The 16542-nt window shown below is 45.6% G+C and overlaps 1 long non-coding RNA gene across 1 annotated transcript in view; it reads right to left on the bottom strand.

Annotated features, from left to right (window-relative positions):
* LOC122932875 overlaps window positions 1–16542 on the bottom strand; it is a 63941-nt gene that overhangs the window by 46334 nt on the left and 1065 nt on the right. The window lies entirely within an intron of this gene.

The following is a 16542-nucleotide window of genomic DNA, read 5'->3' as shown; positions in this document are numbered from 1 at the left end:
CTGACAGATGAAGCAAAGGCCGCAGATGTAGGGTATTGCCAAAAATTGTAGTTTTTTTTTAAACCCAGAATATTATTCCAGTATTTCAAGCTTGTAGTTCACACTGACAAATGCTGCAAAGGCCCCATATGTAGGGTCTTGCAAAAAAATGGGTGATGCTGGTGCACTGAACTTGCACAAAATGGCCACCGACACCCACCTAACTAACAGACGGATAAAAGCTATTTTTCTGTGTCACTGGACTCAGGGCAGAGTAAAAAGATTGTGCATTGCACCCACAAAAAAAAAGATTCTTTCCTATTCTCTCTCTCACAGCAGTAGCATCCTATCCCTACAGTAATCAGAGCAGAGTGACGTGCAGCGCTACGTGACTCCAGCTTATATAGAGGCTGGGTCACATGCTGCACATTAGTAGGCATGGCTCGGATGGCTTCTAAGGGCACACGAGTTAAACGCTTGTTGATTGGCTGCTCTGCAGCCTTTCAAAAAGCGTAATTAACTCGCCGAACACCAAACCTGAACCCGAACTTTTACTGAAAAGTTCGGGTCTGGGGTCCAAAAATCCTAAAGTTCGGTACTAAAACAGTTCGGGTTTGCTCAACCCTAGTCAAAGCCTAAATCTGCGAATGTTTGCATCAACCTAGAATTATATTTCTCTCCTGATTCTCCCTTGTCCCAAGTCACATCTTGCAAGCTTATAGCCTGGTCTGTCAGGCGTTCTCTTGCCCATTCACGTAATTGGCCACAGAATTCTAACCCGGAAGCATAAGTTATGTCAGATGTGATCCACCCAGGTTTAAGGCTTTTCTCCATTATGGGCCAGTAAGTGTCACCTGCTTTTATCTCACACAGACTCACTAAATCCCTCCAGGCAGCTGAATAGGTCTTCTGTATTTGGGCAATGCGTCTATAGAAGGCATTGGTTATCTCGGGGTTCAGAAATCTTGTGACCAGTGATGAGGCTTGGGATGTTGTGAATGACACATAAATGATAGGATCCTCATCCCTTAAGTTCTGTAGTGGCTGTGTCCGGGCGACATTCGGGGTTAGGATCGGGGCAAAAGCAGTTGCTCATGTGTTGCATTTACCTCAGACCTGACCTCAAATAAAGCCTTGGACATAAGGTCTGGTGGGTCTTGGTAGGAATGAGGGGTGGTGGCTGTTACTATACCTGGAAGAAGGGGCTCGGGGAGGGAACGCACTGGTTCCTCTGCCTGGGTGAGTACAGGGTACAATGATGTGGCTGTGAGAGGTGTACCAAGATGGCTGCCGGGGGCGGGCTAGGACAAAAGTGTAGTGGTGGAGGCAGCAGGTGCGAGTACAGGGTACAATGATGTGGCTGTGTGAGGTGTACCGAGATGGCCGCCGGAGGCGGGCTGGGATGAAAGTGCAGGGGTGGAGGCAGCAGGGGCGGAGGCAGTAGGGGCTTGACTGCAGTGACGGCATGATTTGCTCCACCCCGGATTTTGAGTATAAAATCTGGTACATGCCCAGAGAATGGAATCACATTCTAGACAGAAATCGGGGAGGTCTGGGTGAGGGCGGCCAACCTTCCCACATGCGTCACATTTCCAGGAAGGCCCGTCATCATAGGGTGGGGGTGGAACCTTTCTGGGCATCTCACTTCCTCTATGGTACATGTATACAGCTCCTCCTCCATATTCTATTTCCTCTTCTACCCATCCTTCTGCGTGCTTACTCCAAGCAACATTAAACCAGGCTTCTGCTGGTTTTAGTAAATCTTGTTTCAGCAACAAACCTTCAGCAATATTCTCCACTCTTCTGGTTGTAACCGGACGCCACCTTCTCCTATTTCACATACTTTCACCAACTTGTTTAATTTCTTCATGTACTCTTCCCCCTCTCTTTCTGCTACCAAGTCGCAGAGTGGGCGGCCTCTACCTATCCTACTGACTTTCTGACCCATGCCCTCTTGCTCTTCCTGTCTGTCAGAGCTCCTAAAGTATATCCCAGTTGTCTCACTCTCTCTTGTACAGTTTTAGGTGGCACCAAGGGCAATCTATAGGATATCGTCCAGCCTCTCTTTCTCGCTATTACACCTCCTCTATTGACTGGCCCGGGGGTTCCTCCACCTGATTATGAACATTCAGTCTAATTGCCTGAAGGTTTAGGGCTACCGGGTTGATATCTTTTAACCCTATGAGGTGTTTCGGGTATCCCCCTTAAACAACCTTCACTAATCCCCAACCCTTCTCATGGACACTAAACATTAACTCACAAACACATTCAAGATAAGACTAAGCTATTTTCTTGAGTTCGTCAGTATTCCCATACTTTTACAGTTTGTCTATTTCCCTGCTGCCACTTCCTTATGGCGCGTATATCTTCCCCGCTGCCACTTCCTTATGAAGTGTATTTGTTTTTTAAATCCCGACAACCTCTCTTAAACTACTTATCTTCTGGCAAGGACTCTTTGTGTCGCCCTCAGACAGACTCATAAACAGCAGACAATATACACACAAATCAACCGGCAGATGACCTGTAATAACAGGTGAATTCAACTTAGACTAGTACATTTACCTGTCATTGGTGGCCTTCAACAGCCGGACAAGACTATGACCCCACCGAACCACACCACGGGGATACACAGGTAAGGAACTAAATTATAGAATCTCTTACCGTGTTCGGAGGTGATAAGGCTCCGTCCCCGTCCGTGGTTTAGATGGTGTCGCGGTCCCTCTCGGTCGGCGAGTTGTCGATCACAACTCGGAGTCCCTGTTTGGGCACTAGACTGATTTGGATCTGATCAACCTCAGATTAAATGTGGTGATCTGCCGTTGAGCCTAATTAGTAGAATGTGTGCATGCCGGAAAAACACGGCACCATTTTGAGTAAGCAATGTATAGGCAAGTGAAATGAGCATTTTATAATTCCCTCACGGTCCCTCACAACTGGCCTTTTCAACTTGTTTATGAAGCATGACCTCCACATCTTAATACTGCCTATATAAATCTGCTGCCTAAAGAGAGCAAGAATTTAGAGCAGGCAGCCTCATATTGAGCAATCTCCCAAAGTAATGGGTGATAGGTTTGCTAATATCTTGCTTTCCCTGATGTATCGGGGGATTTTATAAAGCTAGGTCTGCAGTTATTAGTTTCAGGAAGGTTTTGTTAGATTTAGATAGAACATTGTTAGATGACTCCTTGGGTCTGGCGCCTGATCTGGTCACTATTGATATCAAAAAGACCTTTGATTGTGTACAATGGCAGTTGCTAGAGCGGTGCTGGGTAATTTGGGTTTTTCAGGAGCCTTCCGCTCTTTTTTTTTTGAAGGTGTTATATGCTAATCCACAGGCACGGGTCAACACTTTAGGCTTTTTGTGTACACCTTTCCTATTGCAAAGAGGTACTAGGCAGGAGTGTCCTCTGTCACCCCTTCTTTTTAATCCTTAGAACCCCTAGCTCACTATTTAGTACAACACAAGGTCTATAAAGGTGAACAATAAATCCTTATCCACGGCACTGTTTGCTGACAATATTGTCTGATTTTGTGTTGTCTGATTTTGGAATTTTTTCTAGTTTCAGGGTCAACATGTCCAAGTGTGCCATTTTATATATAGACCCAAAAAGTCATAGTCAGTGCTATAAATCCTTTATTATGTGGATCCCAGTGGTTGAATCTCATAATATATGCTTGGGAATATGGATCGGTCATACTTATGATTAGGGATGAGCGAACTCGAACTGTATAGTTCGGGTTCGTACCGAATTTTGGGGTGTCCGTGACACGGACCCGAACCCGGACATTTTCGTAAAAGTCCGGGTTCGGGTTCGGTGTTCGTCGCTTTCTTGGCGCTTTTGTGACGCTTTCTTGGCGCTTTTTGAAAGGCTGCAAAGCAGCCAATCAACAAGCGTCATACTACTTGCCCCAAGAGGCCGTCACAGCCATGCCTACTATTGGCATGGCTGTGATTGGCCAGAGCACCATGTGACCCAGCCTCTATTTAAGCTGGAGACACATAGCGCCGCCCGTCACTCTGCTCTGATTAGCGTAGGGAGAGGTTGCGGATGCGACAGTAGGGCGAGATTAGGCAGATTAACTCCTCCAAAGGACTTCACTTGATTAATCGATCGATCTGCAGCTGTGCATCATTGAGCTGCTGAAATTCAAATGCTCACTCACTGTTTTTAGGCTGCCCAGACCGTTTGTCAGTCACTTTTTTCTGGGGTGATCGGCGGCCATTTTGTGTCTTGTGCGGTGCTGCGACCAAGTGCATCCAAGCTGCGACCAAGTGCATTTAACCCTCAATGGTGTGGTTGTTTTTTGGCTAAAGCCTACATCAGGGTGAAGCTGTCACACCAAGTGCATTTAACCAGCAATAGTCTGTTCATTTTTTGGCCATATACTAAATCAGGGGCAAGCTGCGCCTGTCACCAAGTGCATTTAACCCTCAATGGTGTGGTTGTTTTTTGGCTAAAGCCTACATCAGGGTGAAGCTGTCACACCAAGTGCATTTAACCAGCAATAGTCTGTTCATTTTTTGGCCATATACTAAATCAGGGGCAAGCTGCGCCTGTCACCAAGTGCATTTAACCCTCAATGGTGTGGTTGTTTTTTGGCTAAAGCCTACATCAGGGTGAAGCTGTCACACCAAGTGCATTTAACCAGCAATAGTCTGTTCATTTTTTGGCCATATACTAAATCAGGGGCAAGCTGCGCCTGTCACCAAGTGCATTTAACCCTCAATGGTGTGGTTGTTTTTTGGCTAAAGCCTACATCAGGGTGAAGCTGTGCACACCAAGTGCATTTAACCAGCAATAGTCTGTTCATTTTTTGGCCATATACTACATCAGGGGCAAGCTGCGCCCGTCACCAAGTGCATTTAACCCTCAGTAGTGTGGTTGGTCAAGCTGTGACACCAAGTGCATTTAACCAGCAATAGTCTGTTCATTTTTTGGCCATATACTACATCAGAGGCAAGCTGCGCCCGTCACCAACTGCATTTAACCAGCAATAGTGTGGTTATTTTTTGGCCATATCCCAGTCTAATTCTGTCACTAAATCCATACCGGTCACCCAGCGCCTAAATACTAGGCCTCAAATTTATATCCCGCTAAATCTCTCGTTACCGCTGTCCTGTTGTGGCTGGGAAAGTTATTTAGTGTCCGTCAAAGCACATTTTTTGTTCTGGGTTGAAGTACAATTCCCAATTTAGCAATTTCATAATTTAGTGGTTCCTGCTATATCAGAGCTATTTGAAATCTATCCCTAAAAGGGTATATAATATTCAAGGTGCACATAGGGTCATTCAGAATAACTTCACACACACCCGCTACTGTGCATTTCCAAGTCTAATTCTGTCACTAAACCCATACCTGTCACCCAGCGCCTAAATACTAGGCCTCAAATTTATATCCCGCTAAATCTCTCGTTACCGCTGTCCTGTTGTGGCTGGGAAAGTTATTTAGTGTCCGTCAAAGCACATTTTTTGTTCTGGGTTGAAATACAATTCCCAATTTAGCAATTTCATAATTTAGTGGTTTCTGCTATATCAGAGCTATTTGAAATCTATCCCTAAAAGGGTATATAATATTCAAGGTGCACATTGGGTCATTCAGAATAACTTCACACACACCCGCTACTGTGTATTTCCAAGTCTAATTCTGTCACTAAACCCATACCTGTCACCCAGCGCCTAAATACTAGGCCTCAAATTTATATCCTGCTAAATCTCTCGTTACCGCTGTCCTGTTGTGGCTGGGAAAGTTATTTAGTGTCCGTCAAAGCACATTTTTTGTTCTGGGTTGAAATACAATTCCCAATTTAGCAATTTCATAATTTAGTGGTTTCTGCTATATCAGAGCTATTTGAAATCTATCCCTAAAAGGGTATATAATATTCAAGGTGCACATAGGGTCATTCAGAATAACTTCACACACACCCGCTACTGTGCATTTCCAAGTCTAATTCTGTCACTAAACCCATACCTGTCACCCAGCGCCTAAATACTAGGCCTCAAATTTATATCCCGCTAAATCTCTCGTTACCGCTGTCCTGTTGTGGCTGGGAAAGTTATTTAGTGTCCGTCAAAGCACATTTTTTGTTCTGGGTTGAAATACAATTCCCAATTTAGCAATTTCATAATTTAGTGGTTTCTGCTATATCAGAGCTATTTGAAATCTATCCCTAAAAGGGTATATAATATTCAAGGTGCACATTGGGTCATTCAGAATAACTTCACACACACCCGCTACTGTGTATTTCCAAGTCTAATTCTGTCACTAAACCCATACCTGTCACCCAGCGCCTAAATACTAGGCCTCAAATTTATATCCTGCTAAATCTCTCGTTACCGCTGTCCTGTTGTGGCTGGGAAAGTTATTTAGTGTCCGTCAAAGCACATTTTTTGTTCTGGGTTGAAATACAATTCCCAATTTAGCAATTTCATAATTTAGTGGTTTCTGCTATATCAGAGCTATTTGAAATCTATCCCTAAAAGGGTATATAATATTCAAGGTGGACATTGGGTCATTCAGAATAACTTCACACACACCCGCTACTGTGTATTTCCAAGTCTAATTCTGTCACTAAACCCATACCTGTCACCCAGCGCCTAAATACTAGGCCTCAAATTTATATCCTGCTAAATCTCTCGTTACCGCTGTCCTGTTGTGGCTGGGAAAGTTATTTAGTGTCCGTCAAAGCACATTTTTTGTTCTGGGTTGAAATACAATTCCCAATTTAGCAATTTCATAATTTAGTGGTTTCTGCTATATCAGAGCTATTTGAAATCTATCCCTAAAAGGGTATATAATATTCAAGGTGCACATAGGGTCATTCAGAATAACTTCACACACACCCGCTACTGTGCATTTCCAAGTCTAATTCTGTCACTAAACCCATACCTGTCACCCAGCGCCTAAATACTAGGCCTCAAATTTATATCCCGCTAAATCTCTCGTTACCGCTGTCCTGTTGTGGCTGGGAAAGTTATTTAGTGTCCGTCAAAGCACATTTTTTGTTCTGGGTTGAAATACAATTCCCAATTTAGCAATTTCATAATTTAGTGGTTTCTGCTATATCAGAGCTATTTGAAATCTATCCCTAAAAGGGTATATAATATTCAAGGTGCACATAGGGTCATTCAGAATAACTTCACACACACCCGCTACTGTGCATTTCCAAGTCTAATTCTGTCACTAAACCCATACCTGTCACCCAGCGCCTAAATACTAGGCCTCAAATTTATATCCCGCTAAATCTCTCGTTACCGCTGTCCTGTTGTGGCTGGGAAAGTTATTTAGTGTCCGTCAAAGCACATTTTTTGTTCTGGGTTGAAATACAATTCCCAATTTAGCAATTTCATAATTTAGTGGTTTCTACTATATCAGAGCTATTTGAAATCTATCCCTAAAAGGGTATATAATATTCAAGGTGCACATTGGGTCATTCAGAATAACTTCACACACACCCGCTACTGTGTATTTCCAAGTCTAATTCTGTCACTAAACCCATACCTGTCACCCAGCGCCTAAATACTAGGCCTCAAATTTATATCCTGCTAAATCTCTCGTTACCGCTGTCCTGTTGTGGCTGGGAAAGTTATTTAGTGTCCGTCAAAGCACATTTTTTGTTCTGGGTTGAAATACAATTCCCAATTTAGCAATTTCATAATTTAGTGGTTTCTGCTATATCAGAGCTATTTGAAATCTATCCCTAAAAGGGTATATAATATTCAAGGTGCACATTGGGTCATTCAGAATAACTTCACACACACCCGCTACTGTGTATTTCCAAGTCTAATTCTGTCACTAAACCCATACCTGTCACCCAGCGCCTAAATACTAGGCCTCAAATTTATATCCCGCTAAATCTCTCGTTACCGCTGTCCTGTTGTGGCTGGGAAAGTTATTTAGTGTCCGTCAAAGCACATTTTTTGTTCTGGGTTGAAATACAATTCCCAATTTAGCAATTTCATAATTTAGTGGTTTCTGCTGTATCAGAGCTATTTGAAATCTATCCCTAAAAGGGTATATAATATTCAAGGTGCACATAGGGTCATTCAGAATAACTTCACACACACGCTACTGTGCATTTCCAAGTCTAATTCTGTTAGTAAATCCATACCGGTCACCCAGCGCCTAAATACTAGGCCTCAAATTTATATCCCGCTGAATTTGAATACAATACATTGGGCCAAATAATATTTTTGTTGTTGTGGTGAACCATAACAATGAGAAAAACATCTAGTAAGGGACGCGGACGTGGACATGGTCGTGGTGGTGTTAGTGGACCCTCTGGTGCTGGGAGAGGACGTGGCCGTTCTGCCACATCCACACGTCCTAGTGTACCAACTACCTCAGGTCCCAGTAGCCGCCAGAATTTACAGCGATATATGGTGGGGCCCAATGCCGTTCTAAGGATGGTAAGGCCTGAGCAGGTATAGGCATTAGTCAATTGGGTGGCCGACAGTGGATCCAGCACGTTCACATTATCTCCCACCCAGTCTTCTGCAGAAAGCGCACAGATGGCGCCTGAAAACCAACCCCATCAGTCTGTCACATCACCCCCATGCATACCAGGGAAACTGTCTCAGCCTCAAGTTATGCAGCAGTCTCTTATGCTGTTTGAAGACTCCGCTGGCAGGGTTTCCCAAGGGCATCCACCTAGCCCTTCCCCAGCGGTGAAAGATATAGAATGCACTGACGCACAACCACTTATGTTTCCTGATGATGAGGACATGGGAATACCACCTCAGCATGTCTCTGATGATGACGAAACACAGGTGCCAACTGCTGCGTCTTTCTGCAGTGTGCAGACTGAACAGGAGGTCAGGGATCAAGACTGGGTGGAAGACGATGCAGGGGATGATGAGGTCCTAGACCCCACATGGAATGAAGGTCGTGCCACTGACTTTCACAGTTCGGAGGAAGAGGCAGTGGTGAGACCGAGCCAACAGCGTAGCAAAAGAGGGAGCAGTGGGCAAAAGCAGAACACCCGCCGCCAAGAGACTCCGCCTGCTACTGACCGCCGCCATCTGGGACCGAACACCCCAAAGGCAGCTTCAAGGAGTTCCCTGGCATGGCACTTCTTCAAACAATGTGCTGACGACAAGACCCGAGTGGTTTGCACGCTGTGCCATCAGAGCCTTAAGCGAGGCATTAACGTTCTGAACCTGAGCACAACCTGCATGACCAGGCACCTGCATGCAAAGCATGAACTGCAGTGGAGTAAACACCTTAAAACCAAGGAAGTCACTCAGGCTCCCCCTGCTACCTCTTCTGCTGCTGCCGCCTCGGCCTATTCTGCTGCTGCCGCCTCGGCCTCTTCCTCCGCCTCTGGAGGAACGTTGGCACCTGCCGCCCAGCAAACAGGGGATGTACCACCAACACCACCACCACCACCTCCGTCACCAAGCGTCTCAACCATGTCACACGGCAGCGTTCAGCTCTCCATCTCACAAACATTTGAGAGAAAGCGTAAATTCCCACCTAGCCACCCTCGATCCCTGGCCCTGAATGCCAGCATTTCTAAACTACTGGCCTATGAAATGCTGTCATTTAGGCTGGTGGACACAGACAGCTTCAAACAGCTCATGTCGCTTGCTGTCCCACAGTATGTTGTTCCCAGCCGCCACTACTTCTCCAAGAGAGCCGTGCCTTCCCTGCACAACCAAGTATCCGATAAAATCAAGTGTGCACTGCGCAACGCCATCTGTGGCAAGGTCCACCTAACCACAGATACGTGGACCAGTAAGCACGGCCAGGGACGCTATATCTCCCTAACTGCACACTGGGTAAATGTAGTGGCAGCTGGGCCCCAGGCGGAGAGCTATTTGGCGCACGTCCTTCCGCCGCCAAGGATCGCAGGGCAACATTCTTTGCCTCCTGTTGCCACCTCCTCCTTCTCGGCTTCCTCCTCCTCTTCTTCCACCTGCTCATCCAGTCAGCCACACACCTTCACCACCAACTTCAGCACAGCCCGGGGTAAACGTCAGCAGGCCATTCTGAAACTCATATGTTTGGGGGACAGGCCCCACACCGCACAGGAGTTGTGGCGGGGTATAGAACAACAGACCGACGAGTGGTTGCTGCCGGTGAGCCTCAAGCCCGGCCTGGTGGTGTGCGATAATGGGCGAAATCTCGTTGCAGCTCTGGGACTAGCCAATTTGACGCACATCCCTTGCTTGGCGCATGTGCTGAATTTGGTGGTGCAGAAGTTCATTCACAACTACCCCGACATGTCAGAGCTGCTGCATAAAGTGCGGGCCGTCTGTTCGCGCTTCCGGCGTTCACATCCTGCTGCTGCTCGCCTGTCTGCGCTACAGCGTAACTTCGGCCTTCCCGCTCACCGCCTCATATGCGACGTGCCCACCAGGTGGAACTCCACCTTGCACATGCTGGACAGACTGTGCGAGCAGCAGCAGGCCATAGTGGAGTTTCAGCTGCAGCACGCACGGGTCAGTCGCACTACAGAACAGCACCACTTCACCACCAATGACTGGGCCTCCATGCGAGACCTGTGTGCCCTGTTGCGCTGTTTCGAGTACTCCACCAACATGGCCAGTGGCGATGACGCCGTTATCAGCGTTACAATACCACTTCTATGTCTCCTTGAGAAAACACTTAGGGCGATGATGCAAGAGGAGGTGGCCCAGGAGGAGGAGGAGGAGGAGGAAGAGGGGTCATTTTTAGCACTTTCAGGCCAGTCTCTTCGAAGTGACTCAGAGGGAGGTTTTTGGCAACAGCAGAGGCCAGGTACAAATGTGGCCAGACAGGGCCCACTACTGGAGGACGAGGAGGACGAGGATGAGGAGGAGGTGGAGGAGGATGAGGATGAAGCATGGTCACAGCGGGGTGGCACCCAACGCAGCTCGGGTCCATCACTGGTGCGTGGCTGGGGGGAAAGGCAGGACGATGACGATACGCCTCCCACAGAGGACAGCTTGTCCTTACCCCTGGGCAGCCTGGCACACATGAGCGACTACATGCTGCAGTGCCTGCGCAACGACAGCAGAGTTGCCCACATTTTAACCTGTGCGGACTACTGGGTTGCCACCCTGCTGGATCCACGCTACAAAGACAATGTGCCCACCTTACTTCCTGCACTGGAGCGTGATAGGAAGATGCGCGAGTACAAGCGCATGTTGGTAGACGCGCTACTGAGAGCATTCCCAAATGTCACAGGGGAACAAGTGGAAGCCCAAGGCCAAGGCAGAGGAGGAGCAAGAGGTCGCCAAGGCAGCTGTGTCAATGCCAGCTCCTTTGAGGGCAGGGTTAGCATGGCAGAGATGTGGAAAACTTTTGTCAACAAGCCACAGCTAACTGCACCACCACCTGATACGCAACGTGTTAGCAGGAGGCAACATTTCACTAACATGGTGGAACAGTACGTGTGCACACCCCTCCACGTACTGACTGATGGTTCGGCCCCATTCAACTTCTGGGTCTCTAAATTGTCCACGTGGCCAGAGCTAGCCTTTTATGCCTTGGAGGTGCTGGCCTGCCCGGCGGCCAGCGTTTTGTCTGAACGTGTATTCAGCACGGCAGGGGGCGTCATTACAGACAAACGCAGCCGCCTGTCTACAGCCAATGTGGACAAGCTGACGTTCATAAAAATGAACCAGGCATGGATCCCACAGGATCTGTCCGTCCCTTGTCCAGATTAGACATTAACTACCTCCCCTTAACCATATATTATTGGACTCCAGGGCACTTCCTCATTCAATCCTATTTTTATTTTCATTTTACCATTATATTGCGAGGCTACCCAAAGTTGAATGAACCTCTCCTGTGTCTGGGTGCCGGGGCCTAAATATATGCCAATGGACTGTTCCAATGTTGGGTGACGTGAAGCCTGATTCTCTGCTATGACATGCAGAATGATTCTCTGCTGACATGAAGCCAGATTGTCTGTTACGGGACCTCTCTCCTCTGCCTGTGTGCTGGGCCTAAATATATGCCAATGGACTGTTGCAGTGGTGGCTGACGTGAAGCCTCATTCTCTGCTATGACATGCAGACTGATTCTCTGCTGACATGAAGCCAGATTCTCTGTTACGAGACCTCCCTCCTCTGCCTGGGTGCTGGGCCTAAATATATGCCAATGGACTGTTCCAATGTTGGGTGACGTGAAGCCTGATTCTCTGCTATGACATGCAGAATGATTCTCTGCTGACATGAAGCCAGATTGTCTGTTACGGGACCTCTCTCCTCTGCCTGTGTGCTGGGCCTAAATATATGCCAATGGACTGTTGCAGTGGTGGCTGACGTGAAGCCTCATTCTCTGCTATGACATGCAGACTGATTCTCTGCTGACATGAAGCCAGATTCTCTGTTACGAGACCTCCCTCCTCTGCCTGGGTGCTGGGCCTAAATATATGCCAATGGACTGTTGCAGTGGTGGCTGACGTGAAGCCTCATTCTCTGCTATGACATGCAGACTGATTCTCTGCTGACATGAAGCCAGATTCTCTGTTACGGGACCTCTCTCCTCTGCCTGTGTGTGTGCTGGGCCTAAATATATGCCAATGGACTGTTGCAGTGGTGGCTGACGTGAAGCCTCATTCTCTGCTATGACATGCAGACTGATTCTCTGCTGACATGAAGACAGATTCTCTGTTACGGGACCTCTCTCCTCTGCCTGTGTGTGTGCTGGGCCTAAATATATGCCAATGGACTGTTGCAGTGGTGGCTGACGTGAAGCCTCATTCTCTGCTATGACATGCAGACTGATTCTCTGCTGACATGAAGACAGATTCTCTGTTACGGGACCTCCCTCCTCTGCCTGGGTGCTGGGCCTAAATATATGCCAATGGACTGTTGCAGTGGTGGCTGACGTGAAGCCTCATTCTCTGCTATGACATGCAGACTGATTCTCTGCTGACATGAAGACAGATTCTCTGTTACGGGACCTCCCTCCTCTGCCTGGGTGCTGGGCCTAAATATATGCCAATGGACTGTTGCAGTGGTGGCTGACGTGAAGCCTCATTCTCTGCTATGACATGCAGACTGATTCTCTGCTGACATGAAGCCAGATTGTCTGTTACGGGACCTCTCTCCTCTGCCTGTGTGTGTGCTGGGCCTAAATATATGCCAATGGACTGTTGCAGTGGTGGCTGACGTGAAGCCTCATTCTCTGCTATGACATGCAGACTGATTCTCTGCTGACATGAAGCCAGATTCTCTGTTACGGGACCTCCCTCCTCTGCCTGGGTGCTGGGCCTAAATATATGCCAATGGACTGTTGCAGTGGTGGCTGACGTGAAGCCAGATTCTCTGCTATGGGACCTCTCTCCAATTGATTTTGGTTAATTTTTATTTATTTAATTTTTATTTTAATTCATTTCCCTATCCACATTTGTTTGCAGGGGATTTACCTACATGTTGCTGCCTTTTGCAGCCCTCTAGCTCTTTCCTGGGCTGTTTTACAGCCTTTTTAGTGCCGAAAAGTTCGGGTCCCCATTGACTTCAATGGGGTTCGGGTTCGGGACGAAGTTCGGATCGGGTTCGGATCCCGAACCCGAACATTTCCGGGATGTTCGGCCGAACTTCTCGAACCCGAACATCCAGGTGTTCGCTCAACTCTACTTATGATCAATTCTACAAGCTAAACTTTCTTCCCATTGCCACTAAAATACTTCAAGATTTAGAACGCTGGAAAAATATCCCCCTTAATTTTGTGGAAAGATGTCATCTAGTAAAAACGATGTCTAAACTACTATACCCTCTCCAGACTATTCTATGTTATTATGCCATTCATGTGTTTTAAAATTAGATTTATGCTCCCCCCCTGGGACCTTTGCGCTCTCTTACATACACCAATACCTTCTCTTCCGGGACGCTTTTGGTCCTTTGCAGTCCTGAGAAACACCATACATACCTGAAAAGCCATCCGAAAAAAGTTTAATCATCTGCTAAGGTTTCTAATTACCTAGCTTTACGGGGACACCTGGAATTTCCAAAGGGCAAGCAAAACGCCCTTTTTTCTGAGGTGAGGAGGGAAGGGGTTCAGACGGCTCATCAACTTATGCCCCCACAATCCCACAGGTAGTATACTGCAGATGAAATAACCTCAATATACAAGTTAAGTCCTAATCATGGGTGGACTGGCCATAGACCCTACAGGGAAATTTCTGGGTGAGCTGATGCCCAGAGGGCTGCCCAAGCCCTCATCTTGGCCGTCAGCCAGGTACAGTACATAAAGATCTGATGCTGTCAGCATTAATTAATGTAAGAGTATAAGGCATTTATGCCCATGGCCAGCAGCCACAGGTGCCCTCCTGAATTCAACAGTATTGCTGTCCTCCAGATGATGGTACAGTTTCATACTGTGTTCCAGGAGGCAGTATTTTGTTCTGTATAGTACTGCTGGTCACACTGCTGGTTGCCCTGCCTTCTGTCAATTTGGACTGGCTTACTACATGGGGCTACATTTAGTTTTTTTCTCCTGGGCCACTTTAAGTATCTAGTTCACCCTTGGTCCTAATAGTTGGCTTCAGTCTCATCAGCTTAGATTGAAGTCAGTCATGAAGTAGTTCATAATGATATGGACCGGTTACTGGTGTTACATTCTACTAGCTTTTCGGTCTCTGGAATCTATTCTTTTCTTACAAAGGAACTCTTTGGACATAAGTCTGCATCTTTTTCTTCGTAGATAAGGACCTCCGGGTTCCCCCACTCTCCTCCATGGCCTATATTTTTCACTTTTTTGAGAATACTAGTGGTGTGTGAGCTCCAAAAGTTAAGTATCCTTCTTATTTTTCCCATGCTATTTTTTTTTATAGCTAAAAGATATATTTTACAGCTTTGGCTACAGCCCACTTTTCTTACAATGGACAGGCTGGTGGGCTGTCTGAAATCCCTAATGATGTTGGAAAGGTTGGATGCCGAGAAACATAAAAGTAGGCCCACAGCTCTGTTTTTTAGAAAATGGTCACCCTTTATTGTCAAACATCTCACAGGTGACAAATTAGTCCACCTAATGTCCCCACTCACATTCCCCGACTGGTATCTAACTAAGCTTCTGGGTACTCTCAGTCCGTTACTACATCCATGCTGATTACTCAAGGGAGGTTGAGGGGGCTTCATAAGTAGCTTGTGCTGGATTGTGTCATGGTTTGGGTTTCACGGATCTGCTTCAACTTAATCTCAAAAATTTTGAGGACTGTTTTGATGACCTTTTGAGACAAGTTGTATTATTGTTTTTGTGTTTATGTTTTTAACCTAATAGTCATTTTTAAAGTGTCTAAAAATTAATAAAATAATATAAAAAAAAACAGGTGGCTATGGCATCCGATTTGCTCTGGAGCGGGCACCATCTTTAAAGACCCAACAAGGTCAGGAAGAGGTTAATTAACAGGATCAGCTCTACCAGAAAGTATGCCTGCTTTAAATGGGTTGATTCTGCTGATTGATGTTCTTTCATTGGCAGTTCCCTCACTGGAAAATTTATTTTGGTTTCTTGCAAATCAAGAAATTATTCACAATTGAAAATAACTGTAAATGTTTAGATTTTGTATTTTAATTTTCTGAAACTCAGCACCTTACAGTTTTTTAACTAGTTCTAGTGGTTTGCAGTCATACTAGTGTAGTATGAACTGTGCCTTTAACAACTATTTTTGAACATAAGATATTGTATAGATTTTGTTCCCCATAGTTGTACCTTAGCCTGCTTCCAGTGTAATTTGTGCCTGACATACAGGATTTCAGGTCAACATGTGTGGGCAAGGTCAAATTTTTTGCAGCCTCTGTTAAATAAATTCCAGACCTAGCAAAATGTTTAAGAGGGGAGATTGCAAGACATTTAAATTAGGCAAGTACACATGATACACAATGTGAAATAATGTGAGGACTAGTTTAGTGTCCAAATTAATTAAATTTTTTTTTTATTTGATTTGTGTCAGAATCGATTCTACATGAATCAAACGTACTACAAATGGCCTGAAAATTTATATATGGCACTATGAGGTCTCTGAAGACTGTGTTTTTTTTCTTTCTCTTTCTCTTTTTTTTTTTTTTTTGCTCTTTCTCTCCTCCTCCCCTCCTTTTCATCTCTTTAACCCCTTATTGACCAGCCTGTTGGGGCCTTAATGACCAAGCAATTATTTATATTTTTTGATTGTCGTATTCCAAGAGCTATAACTTTTTTTTTTTTTTTTTTTAATGTAGTTGTATGAGGGCTTGTTTTTTGAAGGACAAGTTGTAGATTTCAATTGTGCCATTTTGGGGCACACATAACTTACTGATTTAACTTTAACTATTTCTTGGAGAGGGATGGCAAAAAAACAGCAATACTGCCACTAAGTTTTTAGGTTATTAATTGTCCAGTGTTAATATTTTGGCATAAATAACACGATAACTTTACTTTCTGGGTCAGTATAATTTACAGTGATGCCAAATATATATATATATATATATATATATATATTTTTTTTTTAGCATCGCCGCATCCCATTACCCATAATTGTTCACTGTACTTGATAAATTACATGGAAATTGTGTAGTGTGGGCTGTAACGGACGTGGTGAAATCTGTGTGATAACCACACACAATGTTATCAGACAGTGGCTTGTTGGGAAAAA

The sequence above is a fragment of the Bufo gargarizans genome, chromosome 1, assembly GCF_014858855.1.
Source record: "Bufo gargarizans isolate SCDJY-AF-19 chromosome 1, ASM1485885v1, whole genome shotgun sequence".
NCBI classification, from domain to species: domain Eukaryota; kingdom Metazoa; phylum Chordata; class Amphibia; order Anura; family Bufonidae; genus Bufo; species Bufo gargarizans.
This window is presented reverse-complemented; position numbering and strand designations above follow the sequence as displayed.